This window comes from Azolla caroliniana, unplaced genomic scaffold (assembly GCF_043228905.1).
Source record: "Azolla caroliniana isolate FFs.n. ecotype wild unplaced genomic scaffold, voAzoCaro1.0.p SCAF_6, whole genome shotgun sequence".
Classification (NCBI taxonomy): Eukaryota; Viridiplantae; Streptophyta; class Polypodiopsida; order Salviniales; family Salviniaceae; genus Azolla; species Azolla caroliniana.
Window position 1 is genome coordinate 16,805,529 of NW_028230441.1, and position 12,553 is coordinate 16,818,081.

A 12,553-nucleotide genomic window follows, 5' to 3' on the forward strand; every position below is an offset into this window, starting at 1 on the left:
CAAGATCTTGGATTGTGATGGTGTTATCACTAGAGCCTAAAAATGGTTTTAGACGACTGACGTGAAAAACAGGATGAATACCAACGTTACGAGGTAAGGCAAGGTGATAAGCAGATGACCCGACTCGCTTAAGGATTTCAAATGGGCCACAATATCGTGGGGCTAACTTAGCGCACTTGCCCGTAGATAATGACGTAGAATCAGTCGGGACACGCGAAAAAACTTTTTGACCAATAGTAAATGCACGAGGACGTCTATCCTGATCAGCATAAAATCGAGCACGATCTTGAGCTGTCTTGACATTTTCTTTGGCAATATGCAACATTTGGTTCATGTCTTGCAAAAAATTGCGTGTACTGTCTAATGTATCACGATGAATCGTGACATCAACTGGGGCACGTGGCTGAAAACCATACATCAACATAAAAGGACTATATCCAGTGGATGTATGTTTAGAGCTATTATAGGCAAATTCTAAGATAGGAAGGTATTGCTCCCACTTAGAAGGGGTTTTTGCTACATAAGCTCGAAGCATGTCCTCAATAATTTGATTAACTCGTTCAGTTTGTCCATCAGACTGAGGATGATCTGCGGAACTCATGCTCAACGTAGTTTCTAGTTTCTTAAAGACCTGAGTCCAAAAGTCACTAGTAAACTTGGAATCTCGATCACTAACAATATCCATCGGTAATCCATAAAAACGAAATAACTCATCAACAAATTGATAAGCCAACTGTTGAGCGGTTACCGTGGTTTTTGTAGGAATAAGTCTAGCTAATTTTGTTAGCCTGTCAACGACAACCCATATGGCATCATGACCCCTCTGTGTACGAGGTAAACTAACAATAAAATCCATCGAGATACTTTCCCATTTATTGTTGGGAATATCTAAGGGATGTAAAAGACCAGCAGCTTTAAGTCGTTCCGACTTATTAATCTGACATTGTAAGCATTGAGTTACGTATTTATGCACGTCAGAGCGCATCTTAGGCCAGAAAAAAGTACACGAGATGAGAACGAGTGTGCGTTGTATTCCAGGATGACCAGCAGATGGTGCATCATGACATTCATGAAAAATTTTCTGTTTAACATTTGGTAAATCTGAAACACAGACCTTTCCACTACGGTAGAGCAAACCGTTTGTAATGTGAAAGGTCGCCTTCGAGGGTAGGGTGCTAGTATCGGCATCTAAACCAGATTCGGCTTTCGTCCAGTATTTTGAGAAATAACTGTCATCAAGGTATTTCCCTCGAAGGTGATCTAAAAGATCAGATTTTATTTCCGTGAAGCTAAGCATGTTAACTTCTTTAATGCGACTAAGAGCATCAGCAACGGTGTTCATAGAACCCTTGCGATATCGTATGGAAAAATCAAAATCTTGCATAAGGTCAGCCCAACGGCCTTTACGACCAACAAGATCGGGCTAGTCACAAAAATACTTTAATGATTGATGGTCTATTGTAACCACAAATTTATTTCCATAGAGATAGTGCCTCCATGTTTTAAGTGCGTGTATCACCGCAAACAACTCTTTCTCTTGAACCGAATACCGAGATTCAGCAGCATCAAGCTTCTTACTTTCAAAAGCAATAGGGTGACCACCTTGATAAAGAACGGCACCAATAGCATAATCACTAGCATCGGTTTCAATTGAGAAAGGCTTAGAAGGGTCTGGTAATAGAAGAGTGGGAGCCTGACACACATGCTCCTTGAGTGTCTCAAATGATTTGTCAAGTTGTTCATTCCATGAAATTGGTTTGACAGACTTACGTGGATGACCTTTTAAAAGGTCAGTTAATGGCGTAGTCAATTTGGAATAGTTACGAATTGATTTTCGTAAAAATCCAACAAACCCTAAGAATGATCTAAGTTCACGAATATTACGAGGAATGGGCCAAAGTTTAACCTTTTCAATACGAGAAGGTTCAATTTCAACGCCATTTTCTGTAATTAAATGACCTAGGTACACAATAGATTTTTTGGAAGAAGTCACATTTTGAATGTTTTGCATAGAAAGAGTTGTCACGCAACTTTCGCAAAACAAATCGAACATGTTGAACATGATCTTGCAAGGTACGGCTATATATCAAAATATCATCCAAGAAGACGACAACAAAATCACCGAGTTGATCTCGGAAAACATCATTCATCGCTTGTTGGAATGTGGCTGGAGCATTAGTCAACCCAAATGGCATGACTAAAAACTCATAATGGCCATAGCGCGTACGAAAAGCAGTTTTAGGAATATCATCCTCGGCGATGCGAATCTGATGATAACCAGTTCGTAAGTCAATTTTCGTAAAATATCGAGCCCCGTGCAAACGATCAATCAAATCATCGGCACGAGGTAATGGATATGCATTCTTAATTGTCATTTTATTCAAACGGCGATAATTGATACACATTCGCCACGAACCGTCCTTCTTCTTGACTAATAGAACTGGCGCACCCCAAGGTGATTTACTATACCTAATGTGGCCCATACTCAAGTATTCCTTAAGTTGTTTAGCGATCTCATCCTCTTCTAATCGACTAAGTCGGTAAGGTGGAATGCTCACAGGAGCAGCCCCAGGGATGAGTTCAATTTGATGGTCCACATTACGTTTAGGTGGTAAAGTAAGCGGTAATTCAGTAGGAAACACATCTTGAAAATCCTCTAAAATAGAGTCGAGTAATCGTTGCTCAAAATGTGGTAATTGTGTGGCGTCAATATTAAAATAATAAAATTGAACCGCAGGATCAATTACACACGAATAAATTAATGAACTAGAATACTCACTTAAAGATTTAGAAGACACAAGTGAATGAGAAGGAAGTTTGGAACATTGAATAAAATGTTTACAATTATTAAGTTCAAATGTGATTGAGTGATTAACCCAATCAATGGACAAAGAAGGGTTTTTATTAAAAAACCAAGGATATCCTAAAATGACATCTGCGGATTGTAATTTCATAACATGAAAGTCAAGCTTCTCCAAATAAGTATCTATTTGAATTGGCAGTTGACAAACAATGCCACTGATGTATTGAACGTTTCCATTTGCCATGTGAACTTGATAGATATGATCACTTGCGTTTATGTGGAGCTCCATTTGCTGCACAAAGTGATCATTAAGAAAATTGTGAGAACTACCGGAATCAAACAAGAAATGTGCTTGTGTTCCATTGATATATCCGACTGCTCGGAGTAAATCATTAGGTCCAAGTAAATGTGAAGGAAAAGTGCATTCACATAAACTTAAGTGATTGGTATGAACTTCAACAATATCAAAAGACTCACCTGTGTGACTCGTAGATTTGTCTTGAGGAGGGGTGTTCATTGACTTCCTCTCAAGACGACGACAGGTATCCTTTGTGTGGCCCCGCTTCTTGCAATATGCACAGAAGAGGTTCGGTTTCTTTGAGTCGCGGTCAAGAGTGTCACTGGATTGCTTACGTTTCCCAATGAACTTGACATTCGGAGTTTTGGCGAACTCAGGTTTATTGTGGTCTTTCTTGGAAGTCCTATGGTATCGCAGCACAATGTTGACGGCTTCCTCGAAAGTTGTGGGGTCCTTGTCATGGACAATCCAATGATAATCCCCATTGGGAATACCATTCAAAAAACAAGCGACAAACCATTTCTCACCCGTAAGTCCCGATTTTTGGATCTGGGTCCGAGCGTGATGCACATAATCCTCGAGAGAGGTAAATGGCTTACTAGACAATGTGAGCAAGTGTTGCGCTTGTTCGGTTTGAGAAGGTGGCTGCAAGAATTGTTTCTTAAAAACATCAACGAAACCTTCCCAAGTTGTGGGTAAGTTTTTTGCGGTCCTTAGGCCACGCCACCAAGCAGCAGCTCGGCCACCTAACTCACGACCGACATAACCAATTTTTACTGCATCGGGCTTGGGATGAAGCTCAAAGTGAAACTCCCAACGACCAAGCCAAGTGCTAATAGCCTCCTCGGTTCTTTCTTTCTTATCTCCCTTGAAAGGCGTGACTACGAAGGAAGGTTCACCTTCTTTCTTGGACTCAATAGTTAATTCTTGGAATTTCTTTTCCAATGCCATATTGGCCTGTCTCATTTCGGCCAATTGATTCAAGGTAGTAGTGAGCAATTGCTCAATAGTGATCTCAGCTTGTGTGCGAGATGCGGATTGGGGTTGAGAGGTCTCATTTGGAGAGATCGTTCCAACTGCGTTCAAAACTTGTTCCATGATGCACGCTGTGGGTATGCAATAAAATAAGGAGGTTCAGAAAATACACAAGCAAAATGAATGCTTGAAATTTTGATTGAAAGAACTTTATCCAAGAAAGTATCTCATGTCTTTACCCCTCTAGACATATGAGATGTGATTCGAGATCCGATAACTATGGTAACACTATGGTGTTTTAAAAACCATGGGGGAAAACATAGCTAAGATGTATTTCTCGGATCTCTATCTTGAGTAATCATGGCGGCTCCCCGAGGCTCAACCATGGTTCTTACATCAATGAAATTTCCTAGATAGCCTTATATTAATGCCAACCCATCATGTATTATATGGTCGAGAAAGTGTATTACGTGAAAAAACAAGTCCACTCACAAGTAATATTCTAGTCTTGCGAGCAATAAGCAAACGTGATGATAAAATGATAAAATAAGGCACTACTCATAAGAGTTAAGTAGTGACAAAAACAAGGGTAAAAAAAAAAGAACCCATGTGTTACCTACGAAAAAAACAATGTCACAAATAAATGGGAAGTGCAAGGTATGCACATATACATCCCAATATGATTGTTATAACTTGCACAATTGTGACATAAGCCTCAAATTGATACAAGTGATGACGGTGTTGTGCGCAAAGATGTAATACTCAAATCCATGAGTAAAACATCAATAAGGGAACTCATATGGTTTTACTCGTTTTCTAAGGCTTGATGATAAGAGTTAAACCTAGATGACCCGTTGAAAAAAAAATCGTTGAACAAGCCACTCCATACGAAAAAATAGTCTACACGTAAAGGTTACATTAAAAATAAACAATGTAAATACTTTATACATGAAAAGGAAGTGGAAAAAGGAGAGTTAATTGTGGGCGGGTAAATAATAATTACTAGAAAATCATATAAGTGAAACAATACTTATGAAATTAAAATTTAATTAGAATAATCAACAATTAGGTGTATGGAATCAAACATGCCCTAAGATACGAAACCCTAGGGTAGTTGACATGCACCTCCTCAAGACCACCACATATCCCTTGAATCGGCCAAGTAATGGCTAATTAAAAAGGAAAGTGGCATATGTAAGCTACATATACCTTGTCAAGGCCACAACATCCCATAGAATCGGCCAATTGATGGCTTAATAGAGAGTAGAGTGGCATAGGTAGGCAACATACACCTCGTCAAGGCCACATCATCCCTTAGAATCGGCCAAGTGATGGCTCAATAGAGGGGAAGAGTGGTATACTCAACATCATATGCAAAACGGCCATGAGATAAGCGTGTGCGATTAGAGCAAACACGCTCGACCCAATGCACAAGAATAATTATTATCGTAACAGTTCAAGAGAGGAGAGAGTGGGATATATATCGCAATATGCAAAAGGCCATGAGTTGAGCGTGTGCGATTAGTGCAAACACGCTCGGCCCGATGCATAATAATAAGTAAATCGTAGCATAGTAGGAGGTAGAAAGAAAGAGAATAAAACGTAATACCAATTTGATTCGACCATAAAGAACGCATAATAGAAAAAGAGAAGAGATCAAAAAAGAAGAATACCGGGTTTAGAGTGTTGTTTTGATCCTGAGAAGATCATGACGAGCCTTGTTAGATCCCCCTCGCTCACACGCAAAAAACATCAAAACAACAAAAAAATTGTTAGTAAAAGCTCTGATACCACTGTTAAGAGTCTATTACTAATCAATAGACCAAATCAAGTAAAAAGGAAGAAAATAGATTGGATAGAAGAACCCGTTCCACCCGACCACCCCCGAGCTATGATCTAGACATAGCCAACCTACCACCGACGTCCCATACCGCCGGATATTAGGATGACTAATACCTTGGAAGAGATAAACACGATCGTCGAGACGAAAGCCTAGCCCGCACCACCGGTGTCTACGACAGCAGCCTTCCGACGTGATGATCTCTATGAGGGTAGCTAAGCCTCATATTTATACCTTTTCCTAGGCCCCTTGAATAGATGTGCCTTTCTAAAAGGCTCTCTATTCATTGGTTGTCTAAATCATGATAGTGCATGCACATATCATTCATTCTATCCAATCATTAGTCCCCTTTTTAATAATAGTGAACATACCCTTCACTAATGTAAATATCCAATGCACAAGAATAAAACGTAATACCAATTTGATTTGACCATAAAGAACACATAATAGAAAAAGAGAAGAGATCAAAAAAAGAAGAAGAAGAATACCGGGTTTAGAGTGTTGTTTTGATCCTGAGAAGAGCATGACGAGCCTTGTTAGATCCCCCTCGCTCACACGCAAAATGTTGGGATTTTCGGTCCCTCCGGATGGGATGTCCGGAGATAAATGACGGCAAGCCTGGTTGCGGTTACGGAGCCGGATGACGAAGAGCCGACTACGGAGCTGGATGATGAAGACCCCGGCTACGGAGCCGGATGACGAATAGAAGACCCCGGCTACGGAGCCGGATGACGAAGACCCGGCTACGGAGCCGGATGATGAAGACCCCGGCTACGGAGCCGGATGACGAAGACCCCGGCTACGGAGCCGGATGATGAATGTACCCGGAGAGAGATCCGGATGCGGGGACATATTTGTGAATATGTTTGCCAAGGGCCCTTGAGGCTATATTTGTAAATAGCCCGAAAGTCATATGTGTATAAATATGACTTAGGGCAAACAGTTTAGTGACTGTTGCTCATTTTCTGTTTTCCACTTAGAGAGAGTGAAGAGAGCAGCCGAGAGAGAGAGAGAGAGAGAGAGAAAGACGAAGAGGTCGTTGCCTCTGTGTATTACCGCCGCCTGTGGCGAAGACAGTGAGCTCAAGGTTGTTGCCTTGTGGCTTCACCATTGTACATCTCTGTTCATAGTGATAGTTGGAGTTTGAGGACTTCTGTGGTTTTTCCTATTTAGGGTTTTCCACGTAAAACATCCTGTGTATTTTTCTCTCTATTGTCTTCGTGCTTTTTTTTTTGTATTTCCCGTTTTTTCTGTGAATCGATCCTACTACTTGGTGGCGGCCGAGCACTGTTGTTCAACAATCTGGTATCAGAGCACGGTTAACACAGAAAATGGAAGGCGGCGGTAGTGGGCCTCCGGGCATGATGGTGTTGAACTCACCGAACTACGCCGACTGGAAGATAAAGATGGAAGACCTTCTCATCGTCCGAGACCTGTACGAACCGATCGACAATGCCGAGATACCCAAGGGGGTAATAGAGTCGGAGTGGAAGCTCCTGAACCGGAAAGCCATAGCGACGATCCGACAATATGTAGATGTAAGTGTTCTGCAACATGTGGCGAACGACACCAACGCATATGAGATGTGGAAGAAGCTGTCGGGCCTCTACGAGAGGAAGAATGCGTTGAACCGGACTTCCCTGATGAGGAAGATAGTGAACCTCAAGTACCGGGATGGCGAGAATATGGTGGAACACGTGAGCACGTTCATGGGATTCGTGAACCAGCTTGCGGCGATCAAGTTCCCGTTGGAGGATGCAATGCAAGCCATCATTCTGATGTGTACATTGCCGGAAAGCTGGGAGAACTTGGTGGTGACCCTCAGCACCTCCTGCACCGAAGATAACTTGTCTCTACAAACGGTAAAGACAAGCATTTTGAACGAAGAAGCGCGCTAGAGAGATAAAGAACCGGTTTCCGATCCGAAGATGCTACTTACCGAATCGGATCGGGGAAGACAATGGAACCGGAGTCCGCAAAGACGGGAGAAGTCGGGGACCCGGTCGCAGTCAAGAGGAAGACCCACATGCTTCCACTGTGGGAAGCCGGGGCACTTCCGGAAGAATTGTCGGCATTACCGAAAGGACAACGGAGCCGACGACACTGATTCGAAGAAGTCACCGGAGAGAAACGGTGCATACCGGGGAGCCACGGACCGGAGAGGTCCGGATCGGCGAGGGCAGGACCGGAAAGGAACGACGGCACTCGCGGCAAGTGAAGAAGAGATAATGCTCATTACCGAAGAGAGGGAGCTGAACCTTGCCGGTGTAGAGATGACCTGGGTGGTCGATTCCGGAGCGTCGTTCCACCTGACCCCGGAGAAGAAATACTTCTCATCCTACACAGCCGGTGAGCACGGCTGTGTCCGGATGGGAAATGAAGGCACATGTCGGATTGCCGGCATAGGAGACGTGTGGCTGATGACATTAACCGGATGCAAGATGCTGCTGAAGGATGTACGACACGTTCCGGAGGTTCGATTGAACCTGATTTCGGCCGGGAGGCTAGACGATGAAGGCTACACGGGTAGCATCCGGAACGGTGTCATGAAGTTCAGCAAAGGAAGGTCAACACACTGTACCTGATGAATTCCCGGCTATGTCCGGAGGAGCTGAACGTGGCAACCGATACTGCCGGTGAGCTGTGGCACAAGAGACTGTGTCACATGAGTGAGAAGGGGATGAAGAGGCTTGTAGAAGACAACCTTATTCCAGTGAAGCATGTGCACCTGGAGAAGTGCACCGATTGCCTGGCCGGTAAACAGAACCGAACCTCCTTCCACTCAAGGCCACCGATGAGACGTAGTGTACCATTGGAGTTGGTACACACTGATGTGTGTCAGGTAGAAACGAAGTCACATGGCGGAGCCCAGTACTTCGTAACATTCATAGATGACCATAGCCGGAAGCTGTGGACGGCACCGTTGAAGACAAAGGACCAAGTATTGTCCGTCTTCAAAGAACTCCACGCGAGAGTGGAAAGGGAATCCGGCAAGGAGCTGAAAGCGATACGAGCGGATAACGGAGGGGAATACCGGGGGCAGTTCGAGGAGTATTGTCGCTCGAAGGGAATCCGGCTCGAGTTTACTGTGCCGAAGACGCCGGAACTGAACGGGCTGGCCGAGAGGATGAACCGGACCATAATGGAGAGGGTCCGGAGTATGCTGGCGCATGCGAAATTACCCAAGGGGTTTTGGGCTGAGGCAATGTCGACGGCGACATACGTGATAAACAGATCACCCTCAGTACCTTTGGACGGAGACACGCCGCAGAGAGTGTGGACCGGTAGGGAAGTATCCTACCGGCATCTAAAGGTGTTCGGGTGTCTCGCATATGTGCATGTGGCAAAGGACCGGAGAGGAAAGCTAGACCCAAAGACCCGGCCATGCATATTCCTCGGTTACGGCGACGACGAGTTCGGCTACCGAGTATGGGACCCGGTCGACAAAAAGATATTCCGCAGTCGTGATATCATCTTCATGGAGGACAAGACACTCGCCGACTGGGAGTCGGAGAAGAAGATGAAGAGCTCCAAGTCGTCCGGTGAGGATCAACTCTACGAGGAGCAGTCCCGACCGGCAGGGGACCGGTTAGCACTCGAGGATCCGGCCGAAGACGGTGAAGAAACAGAACCGGCCGAGGAAGATGAAACTGATACCGGAACTGGCCCCGATCCCGAAATGGATTCGGATGAAGAGGAAACGGAGGAGCCGGTTACCGAAGCTCCGGAACGGAGATATCCTCTAAGAGAGAGAAGGGCCCCCCGGAGATTTCCGGAACCAGAGCACGTGCTGCTAATCGACGAGGGGGAGCCGGAGAGTTTTGAAGAAGCAAAGCTTGACACCCATAGCCGCAGGTGGTTAAGTGCCATGCAGGAGGAGATGGATTCCCTGCATGAGAACCACACATATGAACTTGTGGAGTTGCCGAAAGGAAAGCGGGCACTTCGAAACAAGTGGGTGTTCAAGCTGAAACCGGGAGATGCCGGAAACCCCCCGAGATACAAAGCCAGGATCGTGGTGAAGGGGTTTCAGCAGAAGAAGGGCGTCGACTTCGACGAGATATTTGCCCCGGTAGTGAAGATGACCTCCATCCGGACGGTGCTGAGCATAGCGGCAAGCATGGACCTCGAGGTAGAACAGATGGACGTGAAGACGGCATTCCTTCACGGTGACCTCGAAGAAGAGATCTACATGCAGCAACCGGAAGGATTCGAGAAGAAAGGGAAGGAGCACCTGGTATGCCGGTTGAAGAAGAGCCTTTACGGACTGAAGCAGGCTCCTCGGCAATGGTACCGGAAGTTCGACTCCTTCATGACCGACGAAGGGTACCACAAAACGCAGTCCGATCACTGCGTGTTTGTGAAGAAGTTCGAAGGAGGAGACTTTCTAATACTCCTCCTGTACGTGGACGACATGTTGATCGTCGGACGGGACCAGGTCAAGATACAGATGCTGAAGAAAGCGCTTCACCGAACCTTCTCAATGAAGGACCTGGGTCCGGCGAGGCAAATACTAGGGATGCACATCATCCGGGACCGGAAGAAGAAGCAGTTGTGGCTGTCACAGGAGAAGTACGTGACAAAGGTGCTTCACCGGTTCAACATGTCGGAAGCAAGACCGGTCGGGTCAACCCTCCCGGCAAACTGCAAGTTGTCCAGCAAGCAAAGCCCCAAGACAAAGGCTGAGAAGGAGGACATGATGAAAGTACCATATGCCTCTGCCGTCGGAAGCTTGATGTACGCAATGGTGTGTACAAGACCGGACATAGGATATGCAGTCGGAGTGGTGAGCCGGTATATGAGTAATCCCGTTAAGGAGCACTAGAACGCGGTCAAATGGATACTCCGATACTTAAAGGGCACTTCGAACATGTGCCTCCGATTCGGCTCCGGTAAACCCGAACTCGATGGATTTACCGATTCGGATATGTCGGCTGATGCGGATACCAGCCGGTCTACATCTGGGTATGTAATGACATATGCAGGGGGAGCCGTTTCGTGGCAGTCGAGGTTGCAGAAGACGGTTGCGTTGTCAACCACGGAGGCGGAGTACATGGCGGCTGTTGAAGCCGGCAAGGAAATAATATGGATGAAGGACTTCATTAAAGAGCTCGGTATCCGGCAGGAGGAGTACCGACTCTACTGCGACAATCAGAGTGCCATCCACCTTGCGAAGAATGCGGCCTATCACTCCCGGATGAAGCACATCCAGCGTAGATACCACTGGATCCGGGAAAGGATAGAAGACAAGGAGTTCGTGCTGACAAAGATCCACACGGACGAGAACAGGTCGGATATGCTGACCAAGGTACTTACACCCGACAAGCTGGAAGCATGCCGGAAGAGGATCGGATTGGAGAGACATCCCATGCCGAAGTGAAGGGGGAGTTTGTTGGGATTTTCGGTCCCTCCGGATGGGATGTCCGGAGATAAATGACGGCAAGCCTGGTTGCGGTTACGGAGCCGGATGACGAAGACCCGGCTACGGAGCCGGATGATGAAGACCCCGGCTACGGAGCCGGATGACGAAGAGAAGACCCCGGCTACGGAGCCGGATGACGAAGACCCGGCTACGGAGCCGGATGATGAAGACCCCGGCTACGGAGCCGGATGACGAAGACCCCGGCTACGGAGCCGGATGACGAAGACCCCGGCTACGGAGCCGGATGATGAATGTACCCGGAGAGAGATCCGGATGCGGGGACATATTTGTGAATATGTTTGCCAAGGGCCCTTGAGGCTATATTTGTAAATAGCCCGAAAGTCATATGTGTATAAATATGACTTAGGGCAAACAGTTTAGTGACTGTTGCTCATTTTCTGTTTTCCACTTAGAGAGAGTGAAGAGAGCAGCCGAGAGAGAGAGAGAGAGAGAAAGACGAAGAGGTCGTTGCCTCTGTGTATTACCGCCGCCTGTGGCGAAGACAGTGAGCTCAAGGTTGTTGCCTTGTGGCTTCACCATTGTACATCTCTGTTCATAGTGATAGTTGGAGTTTGAGGACTTCTGTGGTTTTTCCTATTTAGGGTTTTCCACGTAAAACATCCTGTGTATTTTTCTCTCTATTGTCTTCGTGCATTTTTTTTTGTATTTCCCGTTTTTTCTGTGAATCGATCCTACTACTTGGTGGCGGCCGAGCACTGTTGTTCAACACAAAAAACATCAAAACAACAAAAAAATTGTTAGTAAAAGCTCTGATACCACTGTTAAGAGTCTATTACTAATCAATAGACCAAATCAAGTAAAAAGGAAGAAAATAGATTGGATAGAAGAACCCGTTCCACCCGACCACGCCCGAGTTATGATCTAGACATAGCCAACCTACCACCGACGTCCCATACCGCCGGATATTAGGATGACTAATACCTTGGAAGAGATAAACACGATCGTCGAGACGAAAGCCTAGCCCGCACCACCGGTGTCTACGACAGCAGCCTTCCGACGTGATGATCCCTATGAGGGTAGCTAAGCCTCATATTTATACCTTTTCCTAGGCCCCTTGAATAGATGTGCCTTTCTAAAAGGCTCTCTATTCATTGGTTGTCTAAATCATGATAGTGCATGCACATATCATTCATTCTATCCAATCATTAGTCCCCTTTTTAATAATAGTGAACATACCCTGCACTAATGTAAATA